Genomic DNA, 16,244 nt, shown 5'->3' with positions numbered 1-16,244 from the left:
TAGGGTTAGAAAATGAGGCTAAAGAAAGTACGTGAGGAAGAATGCCAGCCCCTGGAAGCGTTTATGGCCCGCTTGGAAGGGCCGCTCTCTGCTCCTTGCTTGGTTGACTCATAACTCTGAATGCACGATTTCACCTGGCCGGGTTGAAAAAATATCTATCTTACTGTAAAAGCAGTGAACCCTTGACTCCATTAAACAATTATAGTTTCCTAGACATCCCGTCTAAAAGGGTTGCCAGTTTTCTTCCTGACAAACTGCCAGTTGGGCCATTTTGGCAGCCAACATTCTGCGGAGAGGATGGATTTAGTCAAATTTCCTTGGTCAGTTAAGCATCCTGCGTGACATATTTGTTTCCAGGTCCCAAAGGCAATTTTTGCTTGGGTTCGAACAAAACAAAAAACCCCAACCAAACAAAAAGGAATGGCCTGAGTTTGAGTTATTCCTGTCCATATACCAAAAGAATATACGCGAGTTTGAAATGATTTGAGAGTCAGGAAGAGGGGGAGAGAGGAGACCAGAGGAAAAGGATGCATTGTTCGTGATTCTGCTGTTAGGCACTGGTTTTATTTTGCTGCTCCCTGATACTGGAATTTGCCATCCACCTCTGACAAAAGTACAAAGAACCTTTGACACAATGTAAAACCCGAAAAGAATTTTCAGTGGCTTAGTGTCCTGGATGCGACTCAGAGTTATTCATTAGATTAAAAAAAATGCACATGCCCAGGCAGGTTGAAGCAGATGTGGTCCATTACTATTGCTCTCTTTTGCCAATAGCTGTTTCCATCGATGGGGGCTGGGCTGATCCAACTCTAGCCTTACTTCTGAAACACCCAAGGAATCGAGGTAGTTGCTTCTGTGTTTCTTTTTCCAACTAGACAGTGAATTCCTTGAGGGAAAGGATGATGTCCATTTGGCTTGGCATCCGCAGGGACCAGCTCAGCAACTGGCACATAAAAACACTCTGATAGAAAAAAAAAAATTTTTTTTTTAAAAATTAAATGGTTTTAAAACAGCAAGGTCCTCTATAAATTATACTCCTTTATTTTTCTTCAGAGCATCTAGATGTTTGATGGGACAGGGGCACCAGGACTGGCATTCTGACCCCCAAGTAGTGTGGGTACCTGGGTTCCAGGACTTAGAGGAGACAGAACTTCGGTGAAAAGTGTAAAGCCCATGGGAAATTATGGCATGGATTTAGGGACGGAGGGTGAATTACCTTCCTATAGCTGCTGTAACAATGACACCAAGAGATTACAACACAGACTTACCATCTTAACTCTTCTGGGAGTCAGAAACTCAAAATGAGTCCCCCTGGGCTGGAGTCTAGGTGTTGGCAAGTCTGTGTTCCTTTGGGAGGCTCTAGAGGAGAATAGTTTTCTTGCTTTTTCCCATTTCTAGAGGCTGCTTACATACTTGGGCTCATGGTCCCTTCCTCCATCTTCAAAGCCAGCATCTTCAAATCTCTGACTCTGACCCTGACCCTCCTGCCTCCTTCTTTGACTTATGACCCTTGAGATCACACGAGGCTCAGCTGGATAATCAAGGATAACTTCCCCATCTCGAGGTTACCTGATTAGCAGCCTAAATTCCATCTCTAACTTTAATTCCCTCTTTCCATGTAACATAACATATTCACAGGTTCTGGGGAGTGAGGCAAGGAGGGCTTCTGGGGGAGGCATTATTCTGTCTACCACTAAGGACACTGGGGGTCATAGAGTCCCATGTCCTTGTGCTACACTTGAGGAAACTCGAGTTCACAGAGTTGCTGTGAATTCCAACTGTTTCTTCCACAGGGGGATAAGCTCCCTCTGCAGCTGGGCCACCTGCACGCAGAGCTGGAAGCAAGACTCAGAAGGGGGCCACTGGCCTCCTCTTCCTCCAGGTCTTCCTTCTACACCTGTGCCTCGTCGCTTTCCTGCCCCGTCCAGGGGAGGGTACTGAGGTGTGTGTGTGGGGGGGGCAGGCATGGCACACCTGACCCCCACCCCCGGCCATGTCCAGACTGAATGGAGAGTGGTCATTTGATGGGGTTAGAGAAGGGACTGGACCCATCCATAAGAGCCCTGTCATTTTGGCAGAAGTGTGAGCTCTTAGAAGTACAGCGGCCAGGTGCCTAACTGGGGACCTCGAACTCGGGGGCTGGGGGCCCCAAGAGTCTGAAATCCTGGAATTTCCTTCCTAGGAAGTCCACAAGAGGGGAGCAAGAGGGTGATCCCAGACTGGCTGGTTTACAACTGACCGTGACATTGCCACTGGGGCAGCTGCGCAGGTTTCTCGGCCCAGAGACCCAGGGCTGGCTTCTGGCAATAGAGGGTTCCTGCTGCTGAGTGTCCTTTGAGGAGATGCTAGCGATTCTGGAATGTGTGCTCAAGTTTAAGGCAGTTGGGGGTCCAGAAGGCCCAAGAGCAGGTCTCCTATCAAGGTCAGGGCCAGAGGAAAAGACACAGGAGGACTTACTGCGTGAGACACATTTACTTGGAGAGAGCAAATCATGATCTCTCTGGGGGAGCAGATAACCCGGGGAGGAATCCAGGTGTCATTCCCAAAGCCCCCTCCTTCATGTCACTCTGTTCTGTGTTGCTGGCCAGCCCCTTGAAACCAACACGAACCTGGCCTCTGGCCCAGGACATGAGGGCCCAGGGACCTTGCTTAGAAAGTGGATTCCTCAGAACTCTGGGATGCAGCCAGCCTTGGGAGGAAGGCGGAGTGCTGAGGGGGGACAGGACCACTGAGGAAGGCAGGCCGGGCCTCTGGAGGAGGCTGATGTGGCTCTGGGAGGTGCACGGGGGGCCACGGTGTGTGGCTGGGGAAGTCACCTCGGTGTGGAACTACAGAGCTCCTCTCTGTCCCCAGCAGTTGGCAGGTGGAGAAAAGAACCCTGACCCCCAGAGGTGGCAGCAAAGAGAGAAGCGAGGTGTCTGCCGCCCAGGAGAGAGCCCAAGTCTGGTGTCCAAGCACCTGGGGATATTTCAATGACCACGAGCGAGGTTTTTGTTTTTGTTTTTGTTTTTTTTTTGTTTTTTTTTTTTTTTTTTTTTTTGCCATTGAGAGAAAGTCTCTAGCTCAGGATTCTGGACCCAAAACTCAGGGTTCTCTGAAAGAGACAGAGCTCAGAGTCCGAAGGGGCAGAGGGAGCTTTTAGGAAAACCGGTGCGGACGGACCCAGGAATGGCACGCGGACGTGGGAGAGGGATTTGGCCAAGGCTGAGCGCGGTTGTCCCGGTGACTATGGTAGTCGAGGACGACGGAGCATGGGGGAGCAGGGTGCACTTCTGAGGAAACACGGTCTCAAGGAAGAGTGAGGAGGGGGGGGGTCGGCATTGGCCTGAGGGACATTTCTCTTGTGGCTGGGCATGCCTTGGTGACCGAGGATGCTCACCGGGCAGTGAGGACAGAGCCCTGACCCCGCAGCGGTGCTGAAAACCCGTCAGCCCGGGGGAGGAGAGAGGCCTGATACACTTCGTCTACACCCGCGGCTGTAGACAAGAAGGCGGGACGCCTGCCTTTCCCAAGGAAGAGTCAGTTGGGGAGCACAACCGCTGTGCCTAGGGCAGCAGCCCCCCGTTCCCAGACCTGCCTGCGCCTTCCACGGGCTGCACAACCAGGGCTCCCGAAGGCGAGCCCCCCCACCCCCCCAGTAGCAGAAAAGAGCCCTAAAGCAGGGGCAGACTGCCACCCTGCCGGCAGGCTGGACTGGATGTCATTTGTAGTCTCCTGCAGCGCCAAGGCCCTCTGAGTCTCTCCCTCTCAGAGAACCGGGCGCTCCTGCCGGCAGCTCCTGGGATGGCGGTGGGGGGGGGGGCGCTGAGAGCTGAGATCCTCCCGTGGGAATCTGTGCTCCTCTGCCTGGAAGTGTGCAAGGACCCTCCATGGCCCTTCCTTTTTCTCTGGGGACTTCTGACAGCTTCTGACACGGACAGACTGGAATAAGAGAACCAGTAAGAATGGCGGGAGAGGCAAGCTCTGGCTGAAACAAGGCCATGGAGGGTGGCCTCTAAGACACTCTTCCTGATGGGTGAGAGCCGCAGCGCCCCGGAAAGTCCACCCGGGGAAGCCCATGGCCTCTAGACCCAGGGCGGTCCCCTGGGGACAGATGAGTTGCTCTGTCTTCAGCCAGGTGTGTGTTTCTCACAGGGACCCCGGAAGGCCACTACGCTGTCACTGCCTCTGAGTAGAGACTGGCTCTTGAGCAGAGAATCCCACAGTCTCTGTCTGGCACAAGGAGAAGCCTCAAAGATAGAGGACCGAGTCAGCCATTTCTGGGGGGCTGGGGCGGGCCTGGCTGAGGGATCCCAGCGGTCAGCACGGCGCTGCCAATCTTCTGGTCTCCTGGGAGCTGAGAACTTACGAGACACTGACTTCATTGCTAGAATTTCTGTCCCCGGACCACGAATTCAATATCCTGTTTTCTCACCCCGTTAGGCCCAGGAGTTTGATAATGGCCATGAGGGAATGTGTTTGAGAATGTGGTCTGCCACGACCAGCATCACCATTTTAAAATTCTCTCAGGGATCCGGCTGGCTATCATTTCAGATGAGCTCGAGTGGGGTTTGTCAGGGTCTATAAATCTGTGGCCGCCAGGATGACCTGTAACCGCCGCACGCTTACCGACTCACTTGGGAAGCGAAGCCTCTGTTGTTGGATCTAGGGTTTTCAATTCAGAGCAGCCTGTCACACAGACGCTGAGCCCTGCTGCTTGGGTTTGGGTCCCTACTTTGCTTCTGTGACCTCCGCCAAGTGCCTTAATCTTCCCATCCCTCAGTTTCCTCATCTGTAAAATGGGACTTAATCATAGGTTTGCTGTGGCGATCGAATGAGTTAATAGATGTAAAATATGTAGAACAGTGCTTGGCAGGGACTAAGGAGTCAAATGTCAACTACTATTATCATCCCTAATTTTATTTCTGTTCTTAGAAACTATTCCCTTTGTGTGGAGTCTGCCATTTTTTTTTTTTTTTTTTTTTTTTTTTTGAGGAAAATTTGCTCCTTCCTTTTTCCTCACCTGACAGCATGCCCGGGAAATAACACAGTTTGTTTTGGGACAGATGATTCTGGAAAGATGTCAGGAACAATACATGGAAAATGGAAATTTTCAGTATCTTTTAATCTATGTTCCACATTAAGCTCTGTGTTCTTTACAACTGGTTGAGCTTGGTAAATGGCTGATAAATAATTTCAGCACATTCACCAAATCATTTTTGGTTGTTTCTAGGTCCAGAGTCTGGGAATATGTTATTGGAAAGGTAGCATGGAAATTTCACAGTTTCCCTGCCTCCACTGTTCTGGTAGTCTCTGGGGCTGGGAAGCTGGAATGAAAAACACGATCGGGATTTTTAAAGCTTCAATAGATTATACTCGGTTTCTTTCAAAATTCTTTTCACATCCTCCCTGGCAGAGAGGACTGCCAGCTTTCCTACCAAGAGTGAAGACTAGAGCCGCATCTGTGGAGAGCCCGAGGCCTGTGCCCATGGCCTGATGGTGGCGAACCTCTTCCCTGATTGTCTCTTCCAATTGATGGGATATAGTGTCTCTAAAAATAGGTCGACAGTATGAAAAGTGGCACGTTGGCCTTCATGATAAACAGAACCAAATGTAACCTATTCTACAGTTTAAAATCCCCACGAACAAAAGCCATCTCTTGTTTTTCTCAGGGCAAATTTCTTGGCATTTACCCACCTTAAATTTTTACTGTGATTCTAGGCGGTTTGTTGTCATAACGAGCAAAGGAGCTCTCATTTATGTAGAGATTTTGATGTATTCGCACCTAACAACTCACCATATCTGATCCCCGAGAGAGGAGGGTGTAGGTGTGGGACAGAGGTCCTTGTGTTGCAGTCATCAGGTAAAACCTGTTAGTCACCCCCAGCCAAGCCCCCGGATCCCCTGCTCCCCAAAACCCTGGGATGCTGGGTGCGCCTTTGAATGGAGAGGGTGTCAGAGGTGCAGAGAGACAAATCCTGAGCCTCTCATGGCTGGAGGTTGGGAGGACCTTGGGGTCCCATGCAAAAATGGGCCAAGACCCCAGTCTAGCCTGGGGTGTCTGTTCCTGAGTTAATGGCGCGGGGAGTCCCCAACACCAGCTGACCCAGTTGATCCACTCCATGGTGGGGAAAAGTAGGCTCTGCTTCTCCAGCGTCCCAGATGGGAGGTTGGGGGGCAGCAGGGACACGGGACAGCAGGTGAAGCAGCGGAGACTAAAAGACTTTATTTTCAAGGAGACTAGAGTGGAATCAGAAGACAGTCCCAGCCAGACGATAGTAAAGACGATATTGTTTTGGGGTGCATATTATCTGCCAGGCGCTGGCTACCTGGTGCTCTCACTGGGCCTGGGTTTCTCAAGTCGCAAACCCAGGGGCACAGGGAAAGCTTCCTATAACTCAGTGTGTACCCGGAGTTCTCATTTCAACTGATGGTAGAAACTGCATTCATGCTAATTCAGCCCCCTGGGTTTTATGAGCACGCCTGGAGTGCAGCAGCTTTATTCCTTCCCAGCCCATCCCCCTTGGCCCTAGGGATTTGCTGCTCAGATCCCATAGCCTTAACAGCCATGAGGGGCTGGGGAATGGCTAGACGGAGAGGGGAGGTGGTCTTGGGGGTCTATTCCCTTGGGTCTCAGCCTTGCCAAGTCTGGGGTGTCTGTGGGCCCTCTCCTTGACACTTCTGCCTGTGACCATCTTGGCTTTCCAATCCTAAGCCCCCAGGAGACGGCAGGTTCTCTGAGTCTGTTTCAGCTCTGGGAGTGTATCACATTGGGCCGGTGGGGGTGGGGAGGGCCCATGTTCTCTGTCCTGGCCACTTGCCTAGGTCCCTGTGAGCCCGCATGGGTTTTGGGGGCGCTCTGCAAAGTCTAGCGATGGTCTTGCTTTGCTCTCAGTGTGGGCTCTGGCTTTGCCCAGGCAGTACTTACCCCTCCACGGTGTAGACGTGGGAGAGGCGGGAATAGGGATGCTTCTAGCAAGGCTTCCTCCAAACCCATTTTTAGCATGGGACTCGAACTGTTCCAATCCTCTCTCCAAAGACTGTGTTTGGTTTCTATTTGCATCTTGTCCCTTCTCTTTAAGTGGTCTCTGCCCTAGGGAGGAGGAGGGGCAGTTGGGGTGCATGGACAGTGCAGTAGAGTCGTGTGTGTCGCGTCTCCTAGTCCCACGTGTTTGCCCCGGGCTGGTTCTATGACCAGCACAGTGGAGGCACACACAGATGGAGGTGGTCTGTCCCCTTGCACAAGCTGGTAAATGACAGAGGTGGGCGCAGAGCTAGGAGATTCCCACTCCAGCTCCTGGGCTGTCCCAATACCCCAAGCCCGGATCTCTAAATGAATGCATTCGTGGGGTTGTTCTCTTTTAGACCCAACGTTGCAGTGTCTTGAGCTGTTCCTTACTCTTCAGTGCTCCTTTAAAAGGAATGATTTTTAACAACTAGAAGTATGCACTTCTTAATCTCTCTTGCCCACTGCCCTCCACCTGTAATCACCAGTCTGTATTAAGAGTCTGGTTTTTTGTTTGGTTTTTTAGATTCCACATATACGTGAAATCATATGGTATTTGTCTTTCTCTGACTTATTTCACTTAGCATAACACCCCCTGGGTCAAACCATGTCATTGCAGATGGCTAAGTATTCCGTTGGACATCTATACCACATCTCATTTATCCATTCATCTGTGGATAAACACTTGGGCTGCTTCTATGTCTTAGCTATTGTAAATAATACTGCAATGAACATAGGGGTGCATATATTGTTTTGAATTAATGTTTTCATTTCCTTTGGATAAATTCTTCATATAGAATTGCTGGATCTTATGGTAGTTCTATCTTAAATTTTTTGAAGAACCTCCATATTGTTTTTCAAAGTGATGCCAGTCTACATTCCCACCAACAGCGCAGGAGGGCTCCTTTTTCTCCACATCCTCACTAACACTTGGTATTTGTTGTCTTTTTAATTCTAGTCTTTCCCACAAGAGTGGGGTGATATCTCACTGTGGTTTTGATTTGCATTTCCTTGCTGATGAGTGATGTTGAATGTCTTTTCAAGTGTCTGTTGGCCATCTGGATGTCGTCTTTGGGAAAAATGTCTACTCGGGTCCTCTGCCCACTCTGTAGTCAAATTGTCTGTTTTTGATGTTGAATTTTGGAAGTTCTTTATATATTGTGGATATTAACTCCTTATCAGATTTATCATTTGTAAATAACTTCTTCATTCACTAGGTTGCCTTTTTATTTTGTTGATGGTTTCCTTTGCCATGTAAAAGCATTTTATTTTGGTGTGTAAAAGTAAGTTTAATGATTGAGTTAAAAAAAAAAAAAACAATTCTCCACAGACTTTCTTAGGAATTTTAAAAACATACCTCAAAGGATCCAGAAGTCCCAGAAATCCTCTGTGTGCACCCTCTGGTTAGACCTGCCTTTCCTGGAGAAACTGCATTCAAATTAATAAATGATTTTCTACTCATTCTGTGGTGTTGTGACTTAGTTACTAATTTTTATAGTATTGTTTCCTACTCTTCAAATGCATTTCTATTAGTTTAATAGGTTTCTATGGGCTGGACTTGGGACCCTAACACAACCAACTGCATTGTTGTTTTGGAAAAATGTATTTTGAGTTCCTCATCCAATGTAGAGTATCTTTTAAGAACTCAATCCAGTTTTTGGTGGGAAGCTTCTTTTGTTCTGGTATTAAATAACTGAAGAATTGTTTCTCTGGCACACAACTTGAGAAAAATGTATTTTTATTAGTCTCTTAAAAAATTATCAGAGAGAGAGAGTGCAAGAGAGTGAGTGAGCACAAGCAAGGGGAGTGGCAGGCAGAGGGAGAAGCAGGCGCCTTGCTGAGCAGGGAGCCGGAAGCGGGACTTGATCCCAGGACCCTGGGACCATGACCTGAGCTGCAGGCAGAAGCTTAACTAACTGAACCACCCAGACATCCCATATTTTTATTAGTCCTAAGTTTAGCTTCTGTAATAGTTGTATCATTGAAAAATGCAGGTATGAAGTCGAAAGGTCAGGATGGATTATAATAACGGGTAAGGAGAAATGGACATCTTTTCTCCTCCTCAGCCCAGCAAAGAGAGGCCAGCATTGGGTTTCTTTATTTCCTTTTTCTAAGTTTTTTCTTTAGTAGTAGTGATTTGTATTGCGTGTTGTTGGAAGGCCGCAGGACTTAGGTGAAACTGAGCCCCTTAGTGGCAGGTAGGGAAAGTCCACTTCGGGTCAGTGATCAGGTCAAGCTGCAGGCGCCTCTAAGACCCTTGAGGGATTACGGCTGGTGGCTGAGGGATCCGGGAAGGAAAGAAGGGCTCAAAAAAGGCTCGATGGAAATGGCACGATGCAATGACAGTGGGTGTTTTCCTCCAAGATGGGGAAACGAGTGGTGTTACAGGGCAAGACAAGCACCCCACTGGTTGGGGACCTGTGTTTGGTCACATATCTGGACAATCCCCCGCTACTGGAGAATTTCACCGATTTCTCCAATATTTCTGGGGCACCGAATGTACGTGATGGGTGCAGGTCACTAAGTTCTTCCTTCCCTGTATCCCAAATTGGATGTAGTAGGCATTCTCAGTGTGTTATCCTGATGCCCTGGGACACCTCTGACTGTCTCTGTGCAACCTTCCCATCCCTCCTGTGGCTTTGGTGTGCTAGGAGTTTATATTCCCCTTCCCAGCCCAGAGTCTGACCTGACTCCCTACATTTTTTTTAAACACCAACCAGAGGTTTAACAGAAATACAACAGGAAAACTCAGAACTACCTAAACCCAAGCCAGAATGCCAAGCAGTCAAGGCAAAGGCAGAATTCCTGACCCTTTGACTTCGCCAGCCCCCACGTAAAAACCAGTGAAGCTGGTCAAGAGGGAAGTACTTAACAGAGATCTTCCTTAGGGAGCAGTGGGAGCTGTTGTGTCTCCAAATCAGGAGGGAAAGTCGCGCTGTTTAAGTTACTATTGCTGCGTTCAAAACTTAGTGGCTTTAGAATAACAAGAGTCATTTATTTTGCTCATAAGTTTGCAATATGGGTAGGGCTCAATGGGAATAGCTTGTCTCTGTTCCATGTGTCAGCTCCGGTGGCTCTACCGGGACCAGGAGTTTTGATTTCAAGATGACTGATTCACATGGCTGGCAAGTCAGCGGTGGCTTTCGGTTCTTCGCCGCATGGATCTCTCCGTGGAGTAGAGGGCGCTTCCTTGTAGCACCGCACCTAGGTTCCGAAGTGAGTGCCCCCAAGAGCCAGGAAGTGGAAACTGACATTTTCTTAAGACCTGAGCTGGGGAACTGGCACAGCATCACTTCTGCTCTCTCTTATTGGTCAAACAGTCACAAGAGTCCAGATCCAGGTGGAGAGGCCAAAGACCCCACCTATCAGTAAGTATTAACAAATTTTGCCGCCATGTTTTCAAACTTGCACAAGCATCTTCCATTAAGCTGCGGTGGCTGACAACCCAAGAGTCGTCTTTGTCGCTCCCATTTCCCTCACCCTTCATGTTTAATGTACTACCAAGACCTGTTTTTTTTTTTTCCTTTTTCCAGTTTTTTTTTAATTGTGGTAAAATTACATAAGATTCAGCATTTCAATAATTTTAAAGTATACAATTCAGTGGCATTTGCCACAAGTACAACTGTTAATTGTAAATCATCACCACTATCCCTCCACTCCCCGCTGCCCCCGCCCCTGGCAAGGACTCATCTACTTTCTACCTCTATGGATTTGCCGATTTTGAATATTTCGTATGAATGAATTATACAATATATGGCCTTTGTGTCTAGCTTTTTCCACTTAGTGTGTGTTTTCGAGGTTTATCCATGTTGTAATACATAGCAATATTCATTTCTTTTTACAGCCGAGTGATAGTTTGTCATGTGGATACACCATATTTTGTTTATCCATTTACCAGGTAACGGACATTTGCATTGTTTCCACCTTTTGGCTATTGTGAGTAGTGCTGCTGTGAATATTTGTAAGTTTTTGTTTAAACATGTGATTTCAGTTCCTTTGGGTAGATATCCAGGAGTGGAGTATCTGGGTCATAGGGTAATTCTATGTTTAACTTATTGAGGAACCCCCACACTTTTTTCTGTATTGACTTCACCATCTCAAATCACCACAGGCCATCCATGAGGGCTCCCGATTTCTCCACATCCTCACCAACACTTGCTAATTTCTCTAGTAAGTGTGGGGTTGTTCCTTGTGATTTTGGTTTGCATTTTCCTAATGACTAATGATGTAGAGCCTCTTTTCATGAGTTTGTTGGTCATTTGTATGTCGTCTTAGGAGAAACGCCTATTCAAGTGTTTTGGCCATTTTTTAATGGGGCTGTCTTTTTGTTGTTGACCTGTAATTGTGACATATTCTAAAACTAGACATTTACCAGATATATGATTAAAAATATTTTTCTCCCAGTCTGTCGGTTGTCTTTTTACTCTCTTGATAGTGTTGTTTGGTACATTAAAGTCTTAAATTTTGATAAAGTCTGATTTATTTTTTCTTTTATTGGTGCTTCTGCTGTCATATCTAAGAACCTGTTGCCAGATTTAAGGTCATGAAGATTTACCAGTGTTTTCTTCTAAGTGTTTTATTTTTAGCTCTTATATTTAGGTCTTTGGTCCTTTTTGAGTTCATTTTTGTATATGATGTGAGGTAAAGGTCTAACTTTATTCTTTCACGTGTGGCTATCCGGTTGTCTAGCTAACACCATTTGTTGGAAGGTTGATTATTTCTTCATTAATTGGTGTTGGTATTCTGGCATCTTCTTCCCCTCTCCTGCTTGGGGTGGATGCTGCATTCCATTTCAGATGATGAGGCCGGGGCCAAACCCCTAGGATGGTTGTGTCGTGTGCTGGAAGGAGCCCACCATGTCCCTGAGGGTTGTGCAGAGCAGAGGGGCTCTCCTAGTCCAGAACTAATGCCTGTACTTACTGGCTGGGGGATAGAGGGTGAATTGCTTCATCTTTTTGAATCTTAGTCTCCTTATCTGTGAAGTGGGTTTTAAAACTAGTTGCTCCACAGACTTCCTATGAAGATAAAATGAAATGATTTATATACAAATGCCTAGCAAATGCATGCAAACAAAAGGGGCTCAATAAACATTGTGAATTTGCCTTTAATGAAAACTCCAAACCTTTACACTCCTGCAGAGAAGATGTACAGCCAGTATTTACTTTCACCAAGGGAATAATAACACCTTAGATTTGCAGTTTACAAAGCACTTTGACATTCATTATCATATTTAATCCATGCAACACCTCCGTGAGGAAGGAGGCAGCTCTGCATGACCGTTCTCTTTTTTATATTAAAGAAGGAAGAGCCCCAGAAAAGGAATGACTTGCAGAACAAAGCTTACCTAACTAGGTAATCAACAAGTGACAGAATCAGGGCTAGAATCCTGTCCCTGTCCCTTCCACCAGAGGGATGTAAAGATATGTCCAGTTGAACATCCTTACTGGGGAACCTTGTTATGTTTTGTATTTAAATTATCAAAAAATATCCTGGGGTAACTATCAGGCCTCAGACAACAGATTATATGAAGGGCAAGTTTGCAAATTGTTCCCCAAGGGAACCTGTTGAACAATGAGTTTTAGGGCAGCTGGAGGGCTTCTTGAGACATGAAAATAATGGATGAAGTCCACAGATAATTAGGAAGAAATCAGGAAAGTGCCCTTGGAGTCTGTTGTGCTTGGTATAAAGATGTTCATGTGGCTGCAATCATTTTTTTTTTTTTTTTCCTGGTTAGGAACTCAAGAGAAGGGAAGTAGAGAAACCAGAGTGTTGTAATTTGCAGCCAGAAAGGAAACTTCAGGTCTCTCACTGCCAGTATGAGCCCGGTAGTGCCTGTTCTTCAGACAGCAGAGAGAACCTGGCACCTGAGCTAAGCCGACTGACAAGCAGACCAAAGGGTCAATGGCCTAGGGTTGGGCCCTGGAGGAGAGATGCTCGCCAATCAGTTCCGGATGGCAGACTGATTAGACTGTGACCAATCTGCGGTTAAGAATTGGAGGGGAGAGGGTATTAGATAGCCCCTTCTTACTAAAATATCCAGACTCTGTAGAAAGAGAAGAGAACGCACTGTTGTGGCAGAGGCTGGGGCTGTGATCAACTGGAAGGCTGTGTTGGGGAGAGCTTCTTGCTCCTTGCAAGGTGAGTGGAGCTGGCTGGAGAACAGACTGCCCGAGGCAGCCACACCACTGGGCAGAGGGAGCCGTTGCTTAGGAACATTGTTCTGGTTGGCCACTGGCTATGTTTCTCTACTCCTCACCCTCTCCCACCTTACTCAGTGACTCAGACATACTGTCTCCACCCTCCTCAGATTTCTGACTCAGTCTCCCCTTCATCCCCCGCCTCCTCGCCTGCAACATTTGTCCCTATTCCCACTGCAAGCATTAACTTACTGCCTAGGTCGCCAAGGAAGAAGAAGTTGCTCAATGGTAAATCCCAGTCCCTCCACTTCGCGTGTCAGACCTGCAAACCCACCTTTCCTCTACTCCTATCTGTTGTAAGGGGATGCCCTGTCTCTCGTCTAATCTGAGAAGTTCTTAATATAGGTAAATTAATCCTTCTTTTACAGAGTCCTGTAGGTTTATAGAATCAATTTTTTGTAAAGATTTTATTTATTTGACACCAAGAGAAAGAGAGAGTGAGAGCACACAAGCAGGCAGAGAGGCAGGGAGATGAGAGAGAGAAGCAAGCTCCCCGCTGAGCAGGGAGACCAATGTGGGGCTCCATCCCAGGACCCTGGGATCACAACCTGACCTGAAGGCAGACGCTTAACGACTGAGCCACCCAGGTGCCCCATAGAATCAAATCTTTTCTAGCAACCCTACAGTCTCTTCTAGACATCCAGGCTGCCCTCTATTTTAGCTTAAGCAAAGACTATTCTACCTCCTTGTAGTGTTACTCCAAGTCCTATGTGAAATGTTAGCTGTTTGACACTTACCTCCTCCCCTGACTGACCAAATGAAAGCAATTCTTTTATTCAGAACCACCTGGACTAAAGAATTTGAACTTGTTTATTATGATCCCAGGGCATGGCTGCATTCATTACGGCATCAGCTAAATTATAGAAAAACTGTGATTGTGCCAAGTTCTCCAAATTCTAGTGAGGACATTGATATCGTTAGAAGTATGCTTTCTACCAGGCATCCTGGCTTTCCTAAATGTTCTTTAGGAATATTTTTTTAAAGATTTTATTTATTTGACAGAGATCACAAGCAGGCAGAGAGGCAGGCAGAGAGGTGGGGGGTGGGGAAGCAGGCCCCCCGCTGAGCAGAGAGCCCTATGCGGGGCTCCATCCCAGGACCCTGAGATCATGACCGGAGCTGAAAGCAGAGGCTTTAACCCACTGAGCCACCCAGGCGCCCCCTTTAGGAATATTTTTAAGGAGACATAATGTGCTGAAGACACTGAGGAGTCCTATACTTGGAATGATCTAACGAATGGCCCCACAGGGTAATTAGCTATATGGTGCTGGGCCGGCTTCTAAGAGCCCGACTTTTGCAGGGGGATAATAACCAAGGAACCGTATAGCGGTGCCCTAGTATGTGGTAAATCTTCGTGAAGTCAAGGTGGCTCGTCTCTGGGTATTGTCATGACTGTCCTATTGCTGTTACAGCCCAAGAAAATTTACCTCTCCCTGTCCAAGCACACACAGGTGCACTTTCTTCATTGATGTCTTGTCTGCAAGGAGCACAATCATTAGTGAGGTTGACATAATTCCTGGCCTATATATTTATTTACATTTTCTTGGAAGAGTTTATTTATTTATTTGAGACAGAGAAAATATGAAAAGGAGTGAGAGAATCTGAAGCAGACTCTGCATGGAGCACAGAGCTTGATCCCACCACCTCGAGATCAGGATCTGAGTTGAAACCAAGAGTCGGACACTAAGTCGGACTGAGCAACCCAGGTGCCCCAATTTTGGGCCTATTTATATAAGAGTAATGACTGTAAATATTTTTGTCTATTAGGGAGTTTGATCTGGAGTATTAATACTAAGAAAAAGCCATGAATAGCTCTGAAAGAGGGGGGTAAGGATGGGGGCTGGGCCAGTTTACATAATCAGGTTGAGTCACGGTCATTACATAAATATGGTTGCAGCAATTCTGTCCTGGACGTTCATTAATAAATATGAGTCTAAAAGCTATTTGTTGGTTAGAATATTCTTTTTTTTTTTTTTTTTAATTTTTTTATTTTTTTCAGCATAACAGTATTCATTATTTTTGCACCACACCCAGTGCTCCATGCAATCCGTGCCCTCTACAATACCCACCACCTGGTGCCCCCAACCTCCCACCCCCCACCCCTTCAAAATTCTCAGATCGTTTTTCAGAGTCCATAGTCTCTCATGGTTCACCTCCCCTTCCAATTGCCCTCAACTCCCTTCTCCTCTCCATCTCCCCTTGTCCTCCATGCTATTTGTTATGATCCACATTTTTTTTTTTTAAGATTTTATCCATTTACCTGACAGAGATCACAAGCAGGCAGAGAGGCAGGCAGAGAGAGAGGGAGGAGGAAGCAGGCTCCCCGCGGAGCAGAGAGCCCGACTCGGGGCTCGATCCCAGGACCCTGGGACCACGACCCGAGCCGAAGGCAGAGGCCCTAACCCACCGAGCCACCCAGGCGCCCCTGGTTAGAATATTCTTGAGCAAAATTATCTTTAGGAGGATTGATTGCATGTATGGCTATTATTTGGGGGTTTCTAGGAGTTGGCCGCACCAGCAGGAGAACTGTATTACAGAGGTAAGGTGATTTTACCTTCAGTAAAGTCTAGACAAAGGAAATGATTATCAGGAATAACCGCGACAGGCCAAGTCAGAAGTATATGGTGTTAAAAGAGCAATGGGGAAAAGTACGATCAAAAGGGTTATAGGGAAGAGTAATAAAGGAAAGTACACCATAGAGAAAACTCTTATTCTAATCACCTTGTGTGGAAACGGACCCCTTCGTGTGGTCATCAGGTTGTTCTGAATCTCTTGAGATAGAAGCCAATTTCTATGGGCTGCTTCCTTCTGGAAGCTTTCTTTTGGGGGAAATCTCAATTTAAGATATTTAGGAGATACAGCTTTCTGATTTTTGTCAGATGGGTGGTGTCATGTTGATTGAGTAACATGTAGCTAAGGAAAATTCCTTGTTGTTTGACAGATGCACCAGTAAGCTAAGAGCACTTCACGAGGTCTTTTCCAATGGGATTCAAGGGTATCTTTCTCTGATGTCTTTTCTAGCACCCTAGAGGACCTTGTTTTAAGTCAAAGAGGGGCTGATT

Source organism: Lutra lutra, chromosome 7 (assembly GCF_902655055.1).
Source record: "Lutra lutra chromosome 7, mLutLut1.2, whole genome shotgun sequence".
Taxonomy (NCBI): Eukaryota; Metazoa; Chordata; class Mammalia; order Carnivora; family Mustelidae; genus Lutra; species Lutra lutra.
The sequence above is the reverse complement of the archived record's forward strand: the minus strand, read 5'-3'. Positions refer to the sequence as shown.